The sequence below is a fragment of the Passer domesticus genome, chromosome 24 (assembly GCF_036417665.1).
Source record: "Passer domesticus isolate bPasDom1 chromosome 24, bPasDom1.hap1, whole genome shotgun sequence".
In the NCBI taxonomy this organism is placed as follows: Eukaryota; Metazoa; Chordata; class Aves; order Passeriformes; family Passeridae; genus Passer; species Passer domesticus.
In genome coordinates, this window is record NC_087497.1 from 2153540 (window position 1) to 2173351 (window position 19812).

The 19812-nt window shown below is 52.3% G+C and overlaps 1 long non-coding RNA gene across 1 annotated transcript; it reads right to left on the reverse strand.

Moving 5' to 3' along the window:
* Window positions 1–5649: 5649 nt before the first annotated feature.
* On the reverse strand, window positions 5650–7628 carry LOC135285896 (uncharacterized). The gene is made up of 2 exons (XR_010350526.1): window positions 7381–7628; window positions 5650–6644 (listed from the first exon to the last, which is right to left on the reverse strand). It is a non-coding gene; the product is annotated as an uncharacterized LOC135285896 (long non-coding RNA).
* Window positions 7629–19812: the final 12184 nt, after the last annotated feature.

Below are 19812 nucleotides of genomic sequence, written 5' to 3' on the forward strand. Positions count from 1 at the left end.
ACAGCTGAGCTCCCTTCCTCTCCTGGGCACTTCGGGTCTGTCTGACCTTCTGCTGGGTCTCCTGCCCTGCAGCCTCATGCCAAGAGAAAAAGTAGAGGAAAAGCTTCCAACAGCACCTCCTGGCAGAACCCAACAGGGCTGAGGAGCAAAGTCATTGACTGCAGGCTGGGTGGGGGGTGATGGTTTCAGTATCTGGAGTCTTGGGGTCTGTAAGAGAGTCAGGGAGGCCACAGAGCTGCATCAGTGGAGGCAACACCTGTCTCTGAGGCTGGGAGAAAAAAGGGACACAGGGAAAGAGGCAGGAATTCAGATCCCACCATGCTGAAGGTGCCTGCAGAGCCAAGTTGTGCTGCTCTGCCCACGCCTGGGTTCCCAGAGGAATGTGCTTGCTGTGGAGCAGTGTCTTGGTTTGAACAGACAGGTGTCTGCCAAGGAAGGCAGGAGCCTCCCTTGAAATGGAAAATGCAAACCCTCTCCAAGTTATTATAATTTTGAGATTAAGGGGGTCTCAGGCAAAGATATGGGAATACGAATAGTTCTGTACTAGGAAAATTAAAAATACAAATGCAATAGTACAAACCAACCCTGGCAGAGTCAGAAGCGGCGCTGACCCCTGTGGGTCAGGGTGGTGGCACAGTCCCATCCCATGGGGGCTCAGCCCTCCTGCAGTGCCAGCTGTGCTTCTGCTGGAGCAGGGATCCTGCACAAGGCTGCAGTTTTCCTCTGCAGCTCCAGGGCTGCTGCAGATGGGCCTGCTCTTCCTCTGGCAATGCAGGGCAGGAGAAAGCTGCTCCTCTGGGCATGCAGTGGGCAAAGGCTGCTGTGCTGTTCCAGGCTCAGATTGGATCCAGGTAGGAATGCTTGGCTCCTGCCCCGGGCGCAGCATCTCCCAGTGGGATGCTGGAATTTTCTCAGCCATGCAGGGACACTCAGTGGCCATGAAGAGCAGAGATCTCCTGGAGGGAGGATTGGCTGTGGGAGAGAGAAAGAAAACTGCCTGTGAACAGCAGAGAACTGCCCAGCTCTGACAGGTGGGGACAGAGCACACACTCATCTTACAGCCCAGGACACAGAGGAAAAGGGAGATTCACAGGAGCTAAAGCAGAAGTTCCCTGGAGCAGCAGTCATAGGCAGATAGGTGAATGACCCTGAGGGATTTGTGTCTTCATGAGCAGCCAGGCACTATTATGGATGCCCTGGACCAAGAAGAACCCCAGGAGCCCCTACCTGCACCACTCCCTGACTTAGAGATGCCCAAAGCTCACCTGAGCAGCTCCAGCCCAGCCCTCAGCCCTGCCCGTGCCAGTGCTGAAGCAGAGCAGACTCCAGGTTTTGCAGGGACAATCATTAATGTGTGCAAACCTGGGTATTTCCCCTAATTTTTCTTCAGACTGAAAGCTTGTCGAGCTCTGGAATCTCTCTGCCTGCACTTCTCAGGATACACCTGGCCCTTGCTTTCCTGTGTTAAACAACCAGGAATAAATCACTTGTGTTTTTTGAAGAGCTCTGTTTGAATTCTGGAGTGAGCTCCTAGTGGAAATCCACAGCAAAATGAAAATGGATTTGAGGAAGAGACAAATCCGCATTTACAGAAGTCATGGGCACAATCCTGAATGTGTCATTTGTCATTTAGTTGGAGGAGGGGTGAACTCCTGACTGCTTTCCAAGGCTTTTGCCTGGCTGGTTGTGAGCTGCTCTAAAGTTCTGTGTGTTTACACCTCCACACACTTCGGCACTCCTGGTGTAACCTCAGCCTCTTTTCCTACCTTTGTAGATTTCACCGACACCTTCTGCTGGAAATATTCTCCACCTAATTTTCTCTGAAGAAGCAGAATGAGTTAGCACAGACCCCTTGATCCTGAAGGCCCTTTTGAGGGTGAGGGGAGAGGTACTTCCAGCAGATCCCAACGTGACAGCAGGTCATGAACTTGAGGCTCTAAAAAGAAAATTTGCCCTCACCCTTGTGGGAAGGGAGTTGGAGGTGCAGGTCTTGGGGTTCAAGAGGAAAGCCAGAGTGTGAGAAAGTGGGTTGGAATGGGATGTGTGAGCACCTGGAGCACCCATGGGCACCTCACACCCTTCAGAGGTGTCCTGCCCTCCCTGAGCCCCCTCCCTGCCACTGGCAGCAGCAGCCAGGGCCATTCCCTGGGCTTGGGTGAGTTTTCCATGCCAGTGCCTGGCAGGCCACGCTCTGCTGAGGGCTCTGTGTGGGGCTGTGTGTTTGCCCTGTGCCCTGTGTGGGGCTGTGTGTTTGCCCTGTGCCCTGTGTGGGGCTATGTGTTTGCCCTGGGCTCCGTGTGGGGCTGTGTGTTTGCCCTGGGCTCCATGTGGGGCTATGTGTTTGCCCTGGGCTCCATGTGGGGCTGTGTGTTTGCTGTGGGCAGTGTGTAGGGCTGTGTGTTTGCTGTGGGCAGTGTGAGGGGCTGTGTGTTTGCCATGGGCTCTGTGTAGGGCTGTGTGTTTGCCCTGGGCTCTGTGTGGGGCTGTGTGTTTGCCATGGGCTCCATGTGGGGCTGTGTGTTTGCCCTGGGCTCCATGTGGGGCTGTGTGTTTGCCATGGGCTCTGTGTGGGGCTGTGTGTTTGCCCTGGGCTCCATGTGGGGCTGTGTGTTTGCCATGGGCTCTGTGTGGGGCTGTGTGTTTGCCCTGGGCTCTGTGTGGGGCTGTGTGTTTGCCCTGGGCTCTGTGTGGGGCTGTGTGTTTGCCATGGGCTCTGTGTGGGGCTGTGTGTTTGCCATGGGCTCTGTGTGGGGCTGTGTGTTTGCCCTGGGCTCTGTGTGGGGCTGTGTGTTTGCCCTGTGCCCTGTGTGGGGCTGTGTGTTTGCCCTGTGCCCTGTGTGGGGCTGTGTGTTTGCCCTGGGCTCCATGTGGGGCTGTGTGTTTGCCATGGGCTCTGTGTGGGGCTGTGTGTTTGCCCTGGGCTCCATGTGGGGCTGTGTGTTTGCCCTGGGCTCCATGTGGGGCTGTGTGTTTGCTGTGGGCAGTGTGAGGGGCTGTGTGTTTGCCCTGGGTTCCATTCGAGGTTGCAGGGCTGCTTTCCTCTCCAGTTGCCAAGCCAGCTCCATCCCAGAACCTTGGAGCAAAGGGGAGATGGGAGCTGTCCCCGCAGCGCTGTCCCTGGCCAGCACCACCGTCAGTGTCAGTGCCAGGAAGTGCAGGGAACACACGTATTTCCCTGGACATGGCATCCAGGTCCTGGCAGGCACAGAAGAAGTGTCTTCCTGCCTCTTCCAGGCTGACAGAACGTCTTGTTCCTCCTCCTCTGCTTTGCACCACACTAAGTTGAGGACTGGGAAGTTTTTCCCAGTGGGAGAGATGGGGTGAGGATCCTTCTTCTCGGTGCCTGGTGCCCTGGATTCTCTAAGTTAATGCTCCACAGCCTTTCAAAGGTTTCTTAAAATTTCCTGCCTGACAGACAGAGGGGAGGAACTGCCAGTGAAGGAGAAAGATGAAGGAAGGGAAGGAGAAAGATGTTTTCCTCGAGTGTCCTGATCCTGCTCCATCCACAGCCTCTCCTTCCAGATGTTCTCAGAGCAGAACACAAACGCCCCATTCATACCAAAATAAAGAAAGGCAGGAAAATTGTTTTCCTATCAGAAGTCAATGAAGAAACTGCTGCCATGGCTTGGTGCCAGGAGAGGTTTGCACATTTTTTAGCATCACTGCAGTGTGATGCTCAGCACAAGCTGCCACTGCCACAGTGTTCAAAGAGTGCTTGAGACAGGTGAAAGGAGGTTTAATCCCCCAGGGATTCCCCTGGAGCAGATGGGTCTCCTGGCCATGTCCCTGTCACCTGTGGCCTCCCCAGAGCTGGGACAGGAGCTCATGGGGCAGTCACAGCCATCAGCCAAGGCTCACACGCAGCCACCTCTGTCCTGCCATGCTCTGTCTGTCCCCTCTGAAGCAGGGGCCACATTTCTGGTCATCATCTTGCCACCCATCATGATTTTCCTTGTGGCAGTGGCAGCCTGCTGTCCCCCAGACATTTCTTCACTTAGGGTTCCACTCACCCTGTGCTGCAAGTCCAAGGAATTGATACGAGCTAAAAGTATCAAGTGGAAAAAGTGCTAAAAAGAGACCCAGCTCTAAAGGGTCCTTCAGAGTCCAGCAGAGAGTGAGCAGTTGCAAAATATGTAGATTTTTTCCTCAGTTAGTTGCTTTCCCTGCAGTGTTTGCTGCCCTCTCTGCTAAGACTTGTTATTTTTAGGAGTTCATGGAGATTGCTCTGTTTGCCATCACCTGGGAACACAGCGAGGCATGAACACCAGACTCCTGATGGAGCCAAGGCTGGCTGAGCTGCCATGCCATGCCATGCCATGCCATGCCATGCCATGCCATGCCATGCCATGCCATGCCAGAGGCTGAGGGTCATGCAGAGGGGGCAGAGCTGCCCTCTCCCAGGGAGATCTTTGCCATCCTGCAGCCCTCCCAGGGGTTTGCAGCAGAGCCTGAGCTCAGCCTTGCTGAGCCTGGCCAGGTGCCAGCACAGCCAGCCCTGCTCAGTCAGGCGTGTGCAGGACCCACACTCATCAGCATCTTCCACGGGCTGGGAAGTGGGAGAAGAAAGATGTGGCAGGGACTTTCCGATTTTTCAGGCTTGGGTGGAATCTGCTTTTCCAGCTCATGAATTCAGATCTGATAACACCATGGGGCAGACACTGCAGATTCCCGGGATCAGGGTTTTGGGATTCTGCAGATTCCTGGGATCAGGGCTTTGGGAAGCAGTGGTACAGTGCACCCAGCTGCCCCACACACTGAGACAGGAGCATGTCCATCCCTGACCAGGGATTCAAGCCCTGTGCTCATGCTTTGTACACACGGCCCAGAAGGAGCATTCCCTCTGCCAGCCTATCAACCCCTTGGAAAAAAAGCCAATTCCAACAATAGCCCCGTGTTTTCTTTGGAGCTCTCAGCCCCAGCAGAGTCAGCAGCACAGCCCTGGCTGGCAGCGAGCGCTGCCCGCTCAGCTCGCCCTGCTGTCCCTCCCCAGCCTGAGTCATGGCTGTGGCCACAGACAGTGACACAAGGCCATTGTCATCCCAGGAATGCAGCGTTTTCCTGCTCTGCACAAATATTTTGTACAGTGCATTTTCCGTGCTGTTCCTGCTGGAAGTGCCCCCAGGAGCGCTGCTGAGTAACGCTGCCCTCCCTCCTCGCACTCCCCACGGTTCCCAGCTCATTCTGCTCTCCACAAAGGGCACCGAGTCAAGGCTGGAGAAGTGCATTTCCTCCGGCAGCACATGCACTGGAGTGTGAGGAAATCGTGGATTTAACCTCCAGGTACGGCTCCCTGGGCTCACATCCCCGGGGCCAGCTTGTGGCTCAGGGCTGGCCTGGAGGAGCAGGTCTGGACCTGGAGAGGCACTGGAAGAGCAGGGTCACAGCTTGTCCCCAGCTCCAGACATGGCCATGGGTCACTGGAGATGCCTCTCCTGGCACTGCCTCCCAAGGGAAGATGACGCTGTTGAGTCAGGGACAGAGTTAAAGACTCCAGTCTTCATGTGGATCAGAAGGTAAAAGCATTTAATGAAAGTAGCGGGTCTTTTATAATGTGAGTGACTAAGGTGAGACTTGATTGGTCTCAAAGTAAAAGCCTCTCACACTATTGGTGAATAGTACACTCTAGAGAACTATATCTATAAACAACCATTACAGAAAGAGAGATAATAATTGTTTTAATTCTTTCTTCTAAGATTTCCAGACTCAGCCTGGGATAAATTATCTCTGTTCTTTCTTCAGCTGAACTGAGAATATCCACAGGAAGGGGACAGGAGCTCAGACAGAGCTGAGCGCTGCAAAGGCCTCCTTTAATCCTGTCCTGGGGACACCTCAGGGCACTGCAGCTCCTGCCCTCTGCTGATCTGTCTGCTCCACTCTGCTCGGAGATGAAATCCCAATTACTTCCCTCACTTGAAGCCCTCCTGCCTCCTCATGCTGCCCAGCAGAGAGCCAAGGACAGAACTTGTGTTTTCTACTTCTGCCAGGTTGTTATCAGGGTGATTTAAAATCGAATTTCTGGAAATATATAGGATAAATGAATTTAAAAGCAATCTCAGGATGTGGCAAAGACCCCATTCCCCCAAATATCTTCATTTTACAGAGCTGAAGGACAGATGATGAGGCTGCATTCAGGGTGAGCTTAGCTGTAGTGAGCTCCTCAATGAACACCAAGGGCTGCTGTGGTGCTGATGAGGGTGTCACACATTCCATAGGGGACAAGGATGTCTTCATTGTGACAGCACAGGACTGGCTGGAACAGGGCTGTGCACTGGGATTGTGGAATCACAGAACCTGGAATGGTTTGGGTTGGGAGCGACCCTACAGCTCATTCCATTTCATCCCTGCCATGGCAGGGACAACTCCCACTGTCCCAGGTGCTCCCAGCCCCAATGTCCAGCCTGGCCTTGTTCACTGCCAGGGATCCAGGAGCAGCCACAGCTGCTCTGGGATGTAGCACAGCCATGGTGCTTCAGAGCATTTTGGGATGCAGCAGTTTTGGAGCGATGGATGTACCCAGTGGGATGCATCAGACACGCTCTGAAACACGGCCATGTGCTCTGAGTTTGTGCCCACACAGGACAGGTGACTGTGGCCATCCCATGGTGGTCACAGCCTTTACTCCCCTTTAGGTAGATGTGAACTGTCTGTGGGGGAGAAAAAAAAAATGAAAAATTAAGTTGTTGACTTTACAGAAATATTTTGCTAAATTTTGAGTCTCTTCAAGTGTGCTTAACCCACTTATTGGTATTGTGGTAACCTACACAAGAGGGATTTCCTCCCCAAATTGAATGTTTATTCTCATCATTGAGAGCATGGTGGGGTCAGCCAAGAGGGATTGGAGCAGCAAGGATGGATTGGAGCAGGATGGATTGAGGCAGCCAGGCTGGATTGGGGCAGGATGTGCTACATTGGGGCAACCAGGATGGATTGGGGCACCTTGGATTGGGGCACCCAGGCTGGATTGGGGCAGTCAGGATGGATTAGGGCAGGATGGATTGGTGAAGCCAGGCTGGAATGGGGCAGGAGGGGCTGGACTGGAGCAACCAGACTGGACTGGGGAAGCCAGGATGGAATGGAGCAGCCAGGATGGTTTGGGACAGCCAGGATGGATCAGAGCAGCCAGGCTGGATTGGGGCTGGATGGATTGGGGCAGCCAGGCTGGCCAAAGCTCCTGGAGGCTGCAGCTGAGCTGGAGGCTGCAGTGAAAGCCCTGCCCTTGCCCGGAGCAGTTGTGCAATAGCGGATGTTTGGGAGCAGATAGGTGATGCAGAAGACTTCCTTCCTCAGCTCACAAGGCAAATAATTTGTATCCTGATTACAAATTATGAGGGTTTGGAGATTGCAAGGTCAGGAGGGACCATGGTAATTATGTCATCTGACCTTCCCAAGGAGTGCAGCCTCGGAATGGCTCTTGGTGATTCCCACGCCGAGGCCATCAGTCCTGCCTGTCCCACAGGGAGCCTTTTCCTACAGCCTGAGGCACAGGGGGTCTGTCCCTGACTGTGACCTGTCAGGTTACCCCAGCACACAGAACACACAGCTCATTTCCAGGTTTGAGCTTTTCCTGAAAGACTTTGGTCTAGGGAGATCATGGAAGAGAATGGAAGAGAATGGAACGGGATGGGACGGAATGGAATGGAATGGAATGGAATGGAATGGAATGGAATGGAATGGAATGGAATGGAAGGGGATGGACCGGGATGGAATGGAATGTAACGGAACGGAATGGAATGGAATGGAATGGAATGGGGTAGAGTAGAGTCTTCTGAGCTCCCTGAAGATCATCCAATTTCAGCTCTTGGCCCTGGAGAGGACAACCCCAAGAATCCCACTCTGATTCATGTCAGACTTAGGATCACCTGCCCTGACCAGCAAGAACAGCAGGACTGTACAGTTTTTGGGGTGTCTCATTCCCACCAGGGCTGTCCAGGTGGCACAGGGAAGTTCAACTAAGAGCCCACACCTGAGGCTCTGTGGGATGTGAACACGTTTGAAACTTGTGTTCCAACTTCTTCACTGTTTAAATCCCAGAACTCTCAGGAGGCTCAGAGCACAGAGGTCTGTATCAGCACAGAAACACCAGCCCTGGTCCCTCTGTGGTGCATCCTGCCCTGCCTGCACCCACCTAGCTCCTGGTTAATGCAGATAGCCCAGAACTGGTTTTGCATAAACAAAGCCACTCACACCCCATTATGATAATTATTAACGAGGCTGTTTATCACTGATATTGTGGTAGGATCCAGAGACCCCTGCACAAGGCTGGGCCTCACTGCACAGTCATGGCTCAAATGCCACCACTCCCCAAAGTCCCTGAAGGCAAAATGAGCAGAGATGAGCTGGGGCAGAGACCAAAGAGGTGCAGGGTGACAGCAGAACTAATCCTCTCTGATTTGCTCCTCTGGAAAATGGAGCACATCACGGCAAGATTGTGGCCAGATGTTTGAGCTGAATAGAACCCCACAACTGTGATCCCAAGGGCAGGGACACTTCAGCCTTATCCCCGTGTCCCTGCTCACCCCTTCCACCAGTCAGGCTGCACAAGTTTTGCTGCAAAAGATACAGAGGCTGCTCTGGGGAAAATGCACAGAACCAGAAGTGCAGCACCTGCAGAGTTCTCAAGGCTTTGCCCTGCCTTAGGAGGAGGCTAAGCCCATTGTTGGTCCCTTCCCTGCCACTGTGACCCAGCTGGCACTGAGCAGGGACAGGTCCTGGGTGCTCTGTGCGGGATCACAGCCCAGGGATGCTGTCTGTGGGCTGCCACTGACTCACCACCACAGCTTTGGGCACCTTCTCAGCCCTGCAGCCTCAGCCCTGCTGCCTCAGGGATATTTCCACACCAGGTCAGTCCCGGGAGGAGGGAAGCAAAGCGAGCTGGCCATTCCCAGGTTGAGCTAGCCAGGGGTGGCGAGGGGACAGCAACAGGCCAAGGGCAGATGAGTCAGGCCACACTGGGAGGTGCACAAGGAGATCCCTGGCTCTGTCCCTCGCCCACTCACCTTGTGCCAGCAGCTCTTTTACACCTTTTATCCCCATGGGCACTTCCACCCCAGATTTTGGAGCATCCTCTGTGTCCCCACTCATGGGACCAGCCCAGCAGGTGCCCCCCGGGCTGGGCAATGGGGGGCACAGCCTGGCCAGCAGCAGCCCTGGCACCTGCTCAGCAGGGGACACAATGAGCATTAATCACCGTCTGTCCGAGACGCGGCTATGTTTTTCCTCCATCCTTATTTGCGTGCTAGCGCCTGGAAAACAGGATGGCGATGTTTTCCTGCCGCGCATTCCCCAAGACTAAACAAAGGAGCTTGGATTTCCAGTCCCTGCTGATCTCTGATAAATGTGGGGCTTTCAGGAATTGCTTGGGGAGTGCAGGAGTGGGGGAGTTCAGGGATCTGCCCCTTGGGCTGGTCCCACTGCTCGGAGCAGAAAACCTCTGACCTCTGGAATGAGGGGGAAGGTTTTCCGTCTCACTTTTAGGGAAAAGGTTTTTTACAGAATAAAGTTCTGGAATGGTTGCCCAGGGAGGTGGTGGAGTCACCATCTCTGGGTGTGTTTAACAAAGCCTGGATGTGGCACTGGGTGCCAGGGTTTAGTTGAGGTGCTGGGGCTGGGTTGGACTTGATCTGGAAGGTCTCTTCCAACCCAGGGATTCTGGGAATTCTGTGAAAACACTGCCTAAAGAAAGTTCTTGTGTGCACAGCCTGCACTGGTGGGCTCTCGTTAAGGTTTGCTACTCATAATTTGTTAAGGTCTCGTTCATTTGAGGTGTGACCATGGGAGGTGCTTTAGAGTGAAGTACAAAGGAGAAACCAGGCTCCCTAAAGAAGAAGGAATGTTTGGTTTTAAGAGTATAACCAGCAACACCACCCTGGTAGGAGTTATATGAGGGCTCCTTAAGCCAGCTTCTGAAATGGAAGCTCACCTGTGAACAAATCAGAGAGCCAGAGAATATTGGAATGCTTTGGGTTGGAAGGGCCCTTAAAGATCATTTCCTTCCATGGGCAGGGAAGGGACTGGAAACTCTGCCCTCACCTGCTTGGAAAGCCCAGGGCTTTTCCCTGCCTGATGCACTGCCTTTCCCTCATCCCACTTCCATGGGAGGCTCTGGTGCATCCACCCCTTACATGATGTTTTTATGGGTTTAAAGAGCTGCTTTCTCCAAACTCAGATGAACTTTGCAGAGCAAGCAATAATTGGTGCTTATGCAGCTTCTGGGAGACTTTTGGAGGCTCTTAAGGTGTTTGCTGAACTGGGAAAATGAATCGTGGGAGTCCTAATTCTGAACTGATGTGGGGAATTTGACCCCACAGGTACAATGTGCAGTTTTGGTGACTCTGCTCCCAGCACCCAGAGCATCAAAATCAGTCAGAGCCAGATCATGGGATAGATGGACCAGGGAAAAAGGAAAAAGCAAAAAAAAATCTGTGTTAGAAGCCTTGGAGAGAGGCTGTGGAGGTTCCCCATGGAAATACCTCAATTTCCACTCAGCCTTGATGGGAAACACGTTCCACCTACAGATCATCCTTCCCATCTAATCTGTATATGGGAACAGCTCTGTAACCAGGAACTTTTGGTGATTTGGAGGACAAAGGCTCAGCACCTTTCCTGGCATTAAATGAGGAATAACCATCTGGATTTCTCCAATTCCAGTGATCATCGTGTGGGGAGATTCCCATTTTTCAGCTGTGCTTTCTGTGGCCCCAGAGCTGAGATGTTTCAGTCACAGAATCACAGAATCACCAAGGTTGGAAAAGACCTCCAAGATCCTCCGGTCTTTGACCAAATCCCACTGTGCCACTGAACCTTAACACAAAGTGCCACATCCACCTGATTTTTGAACACTTCTAGGGATGGTGGCTCCATCACTGCCCTGGCCAGCTGTGCCAGGGCTGAACCACTCTCTCAATGAAGAAATTTCCCCTAAATTCCAACCTAAACTTCTCTTAACAAAACTTGGGGCCATTTCCTCTTGTCTTGTTCCCTGGAAACAGAGCCCAACCCCCATCTGCCTCCCTTAAAAATCCCAATTTTTCTGTGAAAACTCAGTTTTAGGAAGTAGAATTGTGAGATATAGATATTATATATATTTTTTTTAATCACTCTTTGGGGAAATTGCTTTTTCCCTCTGGTGACTCATGAAAAATATTGACCAAATGCACTTCAGCTCTGATTTGTGGAGTCCTCCAGTTGTGTCTCTCGGTTTGGCCCTGGGTGTTCTGTCCCTGAGGCACTAAAAAGCTCCAGAACTGCCCCTCCCCAAAGTAATCTCACTGGATTAAGTCCTGAAACCTCATTACAGTTCTCAAGATAAGAGCTCATTAAACAGCGTGAAAGTAACCTTGGAAAAGGGGATTTCAATATCTGCCCTGAGAGGTCTGAACCTGAGGAATTGGGATGGGCTGGGTGATATTGCTGGGTGATGTTTATCTGTGTTATCCTCAGGAATTGTCACCTGGGAATCTCGCTGCACCACGGACCTGCTGCTACCAGGAAAAATGGGAAGGGCTGGCAGGAAGTTGTTTGCATATCTCTTCTTCTGGGTGGGTGACTCAGGCAAGAAATAAAGTGCAATATCTGTTAAAAATATCTGCAAGATCCTGAGGCAGGGGTGGTATCTTGGCGGCACTTTTTGTGTCCAAAAAATCCCCCCAAAACATGGATCCCCCTGGACACTGGCACACCATAAACCACAGGTCTGGGCTGCAACAGAGAGGAGCATCCAGAAAGTCAAAAGGGAGTGGAAGAGGGAGAAATCTCACCTGGAAACAGCAACAACAACAGAAATCACAAACTTGCTTCCCCCTTCTGCCCTCCCGCCCTATTTCTCAACAAAACATTTCAAGTTACAGATTTTAAACCTGCTCTGAATGGATAAAAGCCTGCACCAGTGCCTGGGGAATGGCAGGAAGGCACGTGCTGTCATGATTGGAGCAGGGAGAATGTGCTAATTACATAACAGCCCAGGAATTTGGCAGCACTGATGCAGAAATAGGGCAAATAATCCTCTTTCCCCATCACCTCCTTCCCCAGCCCTGTCTGCTTTGCTTTTTCAGGATGGAAATTTAATTTTCAAACCCTTCCACACAGATTTTTAACCTGGCAAAAGTGGGAAAAACAACTTTCCCAGAAGCGTTGCCATACTTCAAGTCCAATTTTTTTCCCCTTTCTAAAAAAAAAAATTAAAAAAAAAAAAAATCTACTAAAGAGTCATATTTTGCTTTGGTGCTCAAGAAATGATTCCAGATCATGCCATAAACTGGTGATAGCTTTTCTTGGCCCCACTTTGCCTGTGGGCAAAGCCTTGGCCTGGAATAATATGACATTCCTGTCACTGGCATAATTCAGCACTGTAGGGACACGAGGACATCGGTGCTTTGTCACTGAGGTTGAGCAGGAAAGCAATTTTCCTGCTTTGTGGAGGAAAAATGGGGACAGAATCACTGCCAGTGATTCGGGAGACACCCAAAGAGTGACTGAGTCAGAGCTGCATCTCACCAATGGATGTTGAGACAGGAATTTCGCTCACACTCTGGAATAAACACCTTCAGAAGTACTGAAAGGCTCTGGAGACTGCAGCAGATCATCAAAGAACAGGTTTGGAGTCCTTCAGGCCTGCTCCCATCCAATCCCATAAAATCAGTCTCAGGTGCTCCCTGCTCTGGCATTCCCAGCTGTGGAAAGTGGGAAAAAGCAGTCTTCAGACACTGCTGGTGCAGAGCAGTGATCCCAGAGTCACAGAATCACAGAATTCCAGAACCCCTGAGGTGCAAAAGCCCTCCCAGCCCAGCAAGTCTCAGCTGTGACCCATCCCCACCTTGTTCCCAGCCCAGAGCTCTCAGTGCCACCTCCAGCCCTTCCTTGGACACCTCCAGGCATGGGCACTCCAAACCCCTCTGGGCAGCCCCTGCCAAGGCCTGAGCACCCTTTCAGTGATGGCAGTGGGGCCTCCAGAGTTCCTGGAGTGCCTGTGGGCATCTCCACCCACATCCTCCTTCCCTTTGGGAAGGCAGCAAGGTGGCTCCCATGTCCAGAACTGAGTGCAGAGAATCCCACACAGGGTTGGGTTGGGTTGGGTTGGGAGGGACCTTAAATCCAATCCCATCCCACCCCTGCCATGGCAGGGACACCTCCCACTGTCCCAGGTGCTCCCAGCCCCAGTGTCCAGCCTGGCCTTGGGCACTGCCAGGGATCCAGGGGCAGCCACAGCTGCTCTGGCAATTCCAGCCCAGCCCCTCCCCACCCTGCCAGGGAACAATTCCCAATTCCCAGGATCCCATCCATGGCTGCCCTCTGGCAGTGGCAGCCATTGCCTGTGTCCTGTCCCTCCATCCTTATCCCCAGTCCCTCTGCAGCTCTCCTGGAGCCCCTTCAGGCCCTGCCAGGGCTCTGAGCTCTCCCTGCTCAGATGAAAAGGACTGGGCTTCCCGGAAAGCAGTGGGGATTTGTGCTGGATTTTGGTGGGAGCTCAGGTGTCACTCTTGTTCTTGGTGGAGCCATCAGTACAATTGTTATTCCTGTGTAAATTCCTGGGCTTAGAAACAAGTTTCCTTCCTTTCTCCACCTGGAAAGGGGATTTAGATTCCCCTGGAAAGCTGCTCCTGTGCTCAGAGGGGTCACTCTGTGTGCGGGACATCAGGCACAGGGAGTGAGGACGCTGAGGATGCTGCCCCACAATCAACCCAGCCACAAGGACTGCTCACCACATCCCTCTGTGTGACCACTGCTCATCTCCTGGTGTCCCCTGAACCTCAGTGTGTCCCCAGGTGTGACCTTGGTCAAACACAGCCACCTCCAAGGCCATGATGGCAAAGCCATCCCTGACGTTTGGGCAGATTTGGAGCCACATCTTTGAGGGATGCAGCATGCTCCAGCACAGAGCAGGAGTGAAGCTCCATCCTGCAGCACAGGGAGATTCAGAGGGTTTTTATCTCCCAGGCAGACAGCACGGGGTGTGTGGAGCTCATGGAGGACCCTGGAATGCCTGGGAATTCAAGGAATGCCAACCTCTTCTTCAGTGGGCTTTGGTTCAAGCTCCTGCATCATCCCCAAGTGAGAGCCAAGCAAAGCAGACCTGGCCCGTGGTGCTTTTTGCTGCAGTCAGCACCAAAGTGCCAACTGGTGACAGCACTGAGGATCTCCAGGAGGGGCTGAACCTGCCCTCAGACTCCCAAAAACACCTGGGCATGCTTGGAATCCACGTGTAAAAATATCCAGTGTTCTAAAAGTGTGGGCTCAGGGCCCCAGGAATGTTTGGGCTCATGGCAGGAGTTCTGGCATCCACAGCCAGGCCATGCGGAGCTGAAAATGGATCAGGAGGCAGGTTTTGTCCAAAAGCAGTGCTGAGCCAGCCCCAGGAATAGGCACAGAGCAGCTGCAGCCAAAGCCCAGGGGCGCAATGCACACACAGACTGCGCTGGATTCCCCAGGGATTTTCATCAGGATCCTGCTCCTGTTCTCTCTGCCCATCACCAACATCTGCCACTCCTGCAGGGACTGCCACTCCTGCCTGCTCAGAGGGGAGCTGCAAGAGGTGAAAATTGCAGCTCATTTTCCACTCACATGGCTGTCCTGGCAGTCAGACCCATGTTGTCCTGTGGATCTAGAGGATGGATCATCAGGAGAAGAACCGGTTTCCAAAAATCCTCTCTGCCATTTGCAACTCTGCTGCTGTAGGAGGAGGAAGAGGAGAAGGATGAGGATGATGAGTATGAGGAGGAGAAGGAGAAAGAAGGAGAAGGAGAAGGAGAAGGAGAAGGAGAAGGAGAAGGAGAAGGAGAAGGAGAAGGAGAAGGAGAAGGGGAAAGGGGAGGGCGAAGAAAAGGAGTAGAAAGAAAAGAGGAGGAGAAAGAGGAAGAGGAAGGCTGAACTCCCTCAAAGGTGAAACCCTTTGCACTAGTTGTGCTCAGGAGCAGGAGAGCAGCCCTGGATCCTGGGAGAGGCTGCAGTCGCTCCCTGGGCACGCTCCGCCCATGGGGGCATCTGGAGACAGATCCCACAGGAGGCTCCCTGGCCAAGTGCAGGGATTCTGCAGCTACTTGCAGCCAGCCATTGTCGGAGCAGGGAGCGCTCCGGCTCCTGGCTGGCACCTGAGCTGATAATTGCTCAGAAAAATTAAGGGTTGGGTAATTCCTCCCGAAATTAATTGCCTCGCTGAGCTGCCGCAGGGCACGCGCCACGAGAGGGTTTGAAGATGATACAACCACTTCCCTCTTCACGATTAAACCAGGTGGCAAAAGTCTACCTTTGTCACAAAGAGTTTTTGGTTTTGGGAATTCCTTTTCTCTGATTTTTCTCTCTTTTTTTTTTTTTCTCCTTTTTTTTTTTTTTTTTGGCTTTTCTGGTGTTTCTGAAATGGCTTTGAGGGTCCTGAGGAGCTGCAGGAATTTATGGACTTTTGTCAGCCTTACCTGATGCTGGCAGCTCAGTCCTCTGTAGCAGCTTGCTTTGCTCATTTTAACACTTCTTTTATAAGCAGCCACTACTCCTCACAAAATGTTTATAAACAGAGGCAGGAAATAAGAGGAGACTCAGGATATTCACAGTTGATCTAAAGTCAGCCTTTCTTCCCCTTCACACAGGTTGCTCTCAGTTTCCTCCTCTCTCTCAGACTGTGCAGCTGACTTGGGATGAAATCTTTATTTTCCCAGCGGGTCTTTATTTTAGGGAAAACTTCTCATTCTCCCTTCTTTTTTTTTTGGCTCTCTGGAGGAAAATTCCTCTGGGAAATGGATGCTCTGCCTGTGCTACCTCCTTCCTTCACCTCCTTATGGGAAGAATATCCTTTTTCAGGAAAAGAAGCCACAGACCCATGGATTCCTGAAGAAATGAAGCTGGCACTCCCTGCCCAAGGCAGAACAACTTTATTTGTGTCTCTGCCCTTCTGAAACACTCCCAATGAAGTTTTTACCACCCTCCAGGGAAAATATCCCCATACACCACTTTTTCACCCATGGAAATTTTCCCTTCACTTTACATTTATTACCAGCCCAAATCATAGAGGTTTTTTTGTACTCAGTTCACACCTCCCAGACATGGGGATGATCTCCAAGTGCTCCAGAGCTCTCCTGGAGTGTCCTGGTGTTTACCACAAAGGATCTTGCAGGTCCTTGCAGCTCCTTTTCCATTTATGAGAACCCAAACAGGTTTGCCTGTTACGAACCTGCCCTGGGGATCTGCTGCAGCCTCCAGAGCCTTTCAATATTCCTGAAGTGTTTATTCCAGATTGTGAGTGGAATTCCTGTCTCCACGTCCATTGGTGAGATGCAGCTCTGAGTCAGTCACTCTTTGGGTGTCTCCAGTCACTTGGGAGGTAAAACCATCTCAAGATAAGAGTTGATGTCCTCCAGGAGAAGTGTCTAAAGGCAAATCCCCCCTGGAGACACTTTCCCCTCTAGAACAGCTTTTGGGGTGGTTTTTGGTTGCTGTCCTTAGCTGGTTGATGGTTTTTTTCCCCAAAATTTATTGAGTATTTTGGTTTTTGCTTAAATCTTCCAAGGTGTTTTCAGTCCCCTCTCAAATTCTTGTCATCTTCAGGTTTATGTGTTCCCTCCCTTTACTAGAGGACACGTGAAAACATTGAGCTGAGGTCTGCAACCACAGCTTGCTAAATCCTGGCATTTTCTGATCAGCCTTGGGCATGTAAGGACACACAGCCAAGAGGAGAGTGCAGAGTCAGCTGGGCTGAGGTTTGGATGTTTCCTACAGGTCTGAAATTGGGGTCAATTTGGACCTCAGATGGGAAGTCTGGGGGGAATCTCAAGGATTTCCTGTTCCAAATGCACAGGTATGGACAGGCACTGGCACAGAGAACAGGCTGGGGATCTGGGGATGCTCTCCTGGAGAGGAGAAGGCTCCAGGGAGAGCTCAGAGCCCTGGCAGGGCCTGAAGGGGCTCCAGGAGAGCTGCAGAGGGACTGGGGACAAGGATGGAGGGACAGGACACAGGGAATGGCTGCCACTGCCAGAGGGCAGCCATGGATGGGATCTTGGGAATCGGGAATTGTTCCCTGGCAGGGTGGGGAGGGGCTGGGCTGGAATTGCCAGAGCAGCTGTGGCTGCCCCTGGATCCCTGGCAGTGCCCAAGGCCAGGCTGGACAGGGACAGTGGGAGGTGTCCCTGCCATGGCACTGGATGGGATTTAAGTTCCTCCCAACTCAACCCATTTTAATTCCATGTTTCAAAGGGACTATGCAAGGCACACCAGAGGAACCAGCCCCCTGCCTGTTTGAGTCTGCACCTCCTTTTCCTCATCACTTATTTTAGGAAAAGGGAAGCCTTCCTAACCCAGGGGAGCCCAGGTTGTGCTCCCGTGCTGAGCTCAGGCAACAGGCACCAGCTCCATCGCATGATCCCTGTAGGTACCTGCTCCTTCCCCTGCAAACCCTGAGCTCCTCCAGCATCCTGGCCCTGAGCTGAGCTCCAGGGAGGGCAGGAAACCCAGCACCACCAAAGCTCCAGCAGGGCACCAGCACCAGCCCTCCCCAAGGCTGCCCTTGTTTTTCTGTCTCCTGTTTTGCTCCAAGCTGGGGATAATCACCCATGGTTACAAATTCTGCTCATGGAGAGGGGAAAGGGAAATGAGCAGGAGGGCTTGGGCTCAGCCTCTGCCTTGGGCCTCTTGCCTCTGCCCTCCCTCTCTGCTTCATTTGCTGCTTTTCCACGTTGGGAGGCCAGGCTGCCCAATGGCCAAGGCCAGGAGCAGTTCCCCCGCTCCAGCTCTCAAATTCACTTTGCAATGTTCTCCTTTCCCCTCCTCTGAATAATAAAAGCTGCTTGACAGCACCAGGGCTGCAACTATTTCAAGCCTCAAAGTTTTTCCACTCAAGTCCTTAAATCTGTTTAACCTTTCTCTGTCCATCTGGGTATCAGGAGGATGCAGAGTACTCAAACAGAGTCAGTAAGGTTGGAAAGGACCTTCAAGATCATTGCCTCCAACAATCAACCACTGTCACCAGCATAATCACCACTAAGTGTGTCCTCAAGTGCCACATCCACATCCATTTTGAACGCCTCCAGGGTGGTGACTCCAGCCCTTTTGCAACCCTTTCAGTGAAGAAATTTTCCCAAATATCCACCCTGAGCCTGCCCTGGCTCAGTCTGAGGCCGTTCCCTCTCCTCCTGTCCCTGTTCCCTGGAGCACAGCCCGACCCCCCGGCTGTCCCCTCCTGTCAGGAGCTGTGCAGAGCCACAAGGGCCCCCCTGAGCCTCCTTGTCTCCAGGCTGAGCCCCTTCCCAGCTCCCTCAGCCTCTCCTGGGGCTCCATTCCCTTCCCAGCTCCATTCCCTTCCGTGTCTCCAGCCCCTTTCTTTTCATGAGATGCCCAAAATGAACCCCAGCCCTCTGAGCCTTTCCCCAGCATGGAAGAGGCATGCAGTGCCCCAGGAGCCTCTCCAGGATTCCTCCCTGGGTCTCTCCCAGCTGCTCAGGCCCCTGTTCCCTGTAGTGCCTATCCCAAAGCCGGGCTCAAACAGGAGCCTGTCAGAGCCCCTGGATGTTCCCACAGCTCCTCTCTGCCATCCCATGTGCCCCAAGCTGGGTGAAGAGGTCAGGTGTGCCCCAGGGACTGCCCAGGCTGTGCCCCATGACTGGCCAGCCCAGAACTGAGCATTTTCAAATGACTTTGGGGTGGCAAAATTCCTCTCTAATTGGGAAAGGCCCCACAAATCAGAGAGGTTCTTCTTGTTGTGGACAGTCAAGCTGTTCCTTTCTTCTGCCACCCTTGGGATTTCAAGTAACTTCATTTTAATCATTGCAGGGTAATTTTGAGCAGAGATTTAGGATTTTGATCCAAGTTGTCTGGGAGGTGTGAATTTTGGGGGCAGGTGAACCAGGGGGTGCTTTTGTGGGCCATTCCCTGATAAAATGGGAATTGCTGAGGCACCACAGGTATAGGTCCGTATAAATCCCAGGGTAAAGGATTGGGAAAGGCAGAGTCCCGGCCAGGGAAGTGCCAGATCTCCCTCTTCAGGCTGCTGCTCTTGCCTCTGGAAGGTCACGGTTTATCTGATAAATGTTGTTCACCCCAAACAACAATGTCTTGAGGAAGGAGAGAAACATTACTTTGATAAAAACCATTCACTGAGTGAGGCTGCCCTGGGACTTTGGAAGTCTGTCCCGGAGAAAGTTTGCTGGACAAAGTGCGGAAAAGAGAAAAAAGGGAGATAAATGCATTTTATCACCCAGGAATTATGTAATGAACAGGTGTATTGCCACCTTTGGCTCCTCTGCACCCTGCCCTCTTTCTTTTCCTAGGATTTACACTTCCCCACAGTTTTGCAACTCCAAAAGGTGGCTGGGTTTGCAAAGCAGCTGGAGCACCACGTGTTTCCCTGCCTTTTTCTGACAGGATTTACCCAGAACACCCAGCCCACCGTCCCAGGCAGGCAGGGGTGCTCTATAATCCATTTCTCACTGCCTGGCTCTGCAAACCCAGGAACTGTGCAGCTCCCTGGGATGCTGCATGGGCACTCTCCTCTCTCACCTTTGGGGTTTTGTGAGATGTTTGTTCTGGCAGCAGCTGGGGACCCCTGGGCTGGGACAGTCCCCAAGAGCTGTTACAGTCCCCAGGAGCTGGGGCAGCCCTGTCACCCTGCAGAAGAGCTGCAGCTGGAATTGCACTCGGGCAGGAACTCCCCCAGCCTTGAAGGATTTTTAACAGGGAATGTTCCAGCCAGGGCTGATATCCTGGTTCATGCCTCAAAATGTGGCCTGCTGGTTAATATGAATAATAATAATTATAAAATTATATAAATAAAAATAGAGAAACCTGGAATGTCATGTGATGACATCCAGCAAGATGGACAGAGAGGGGGAGGGA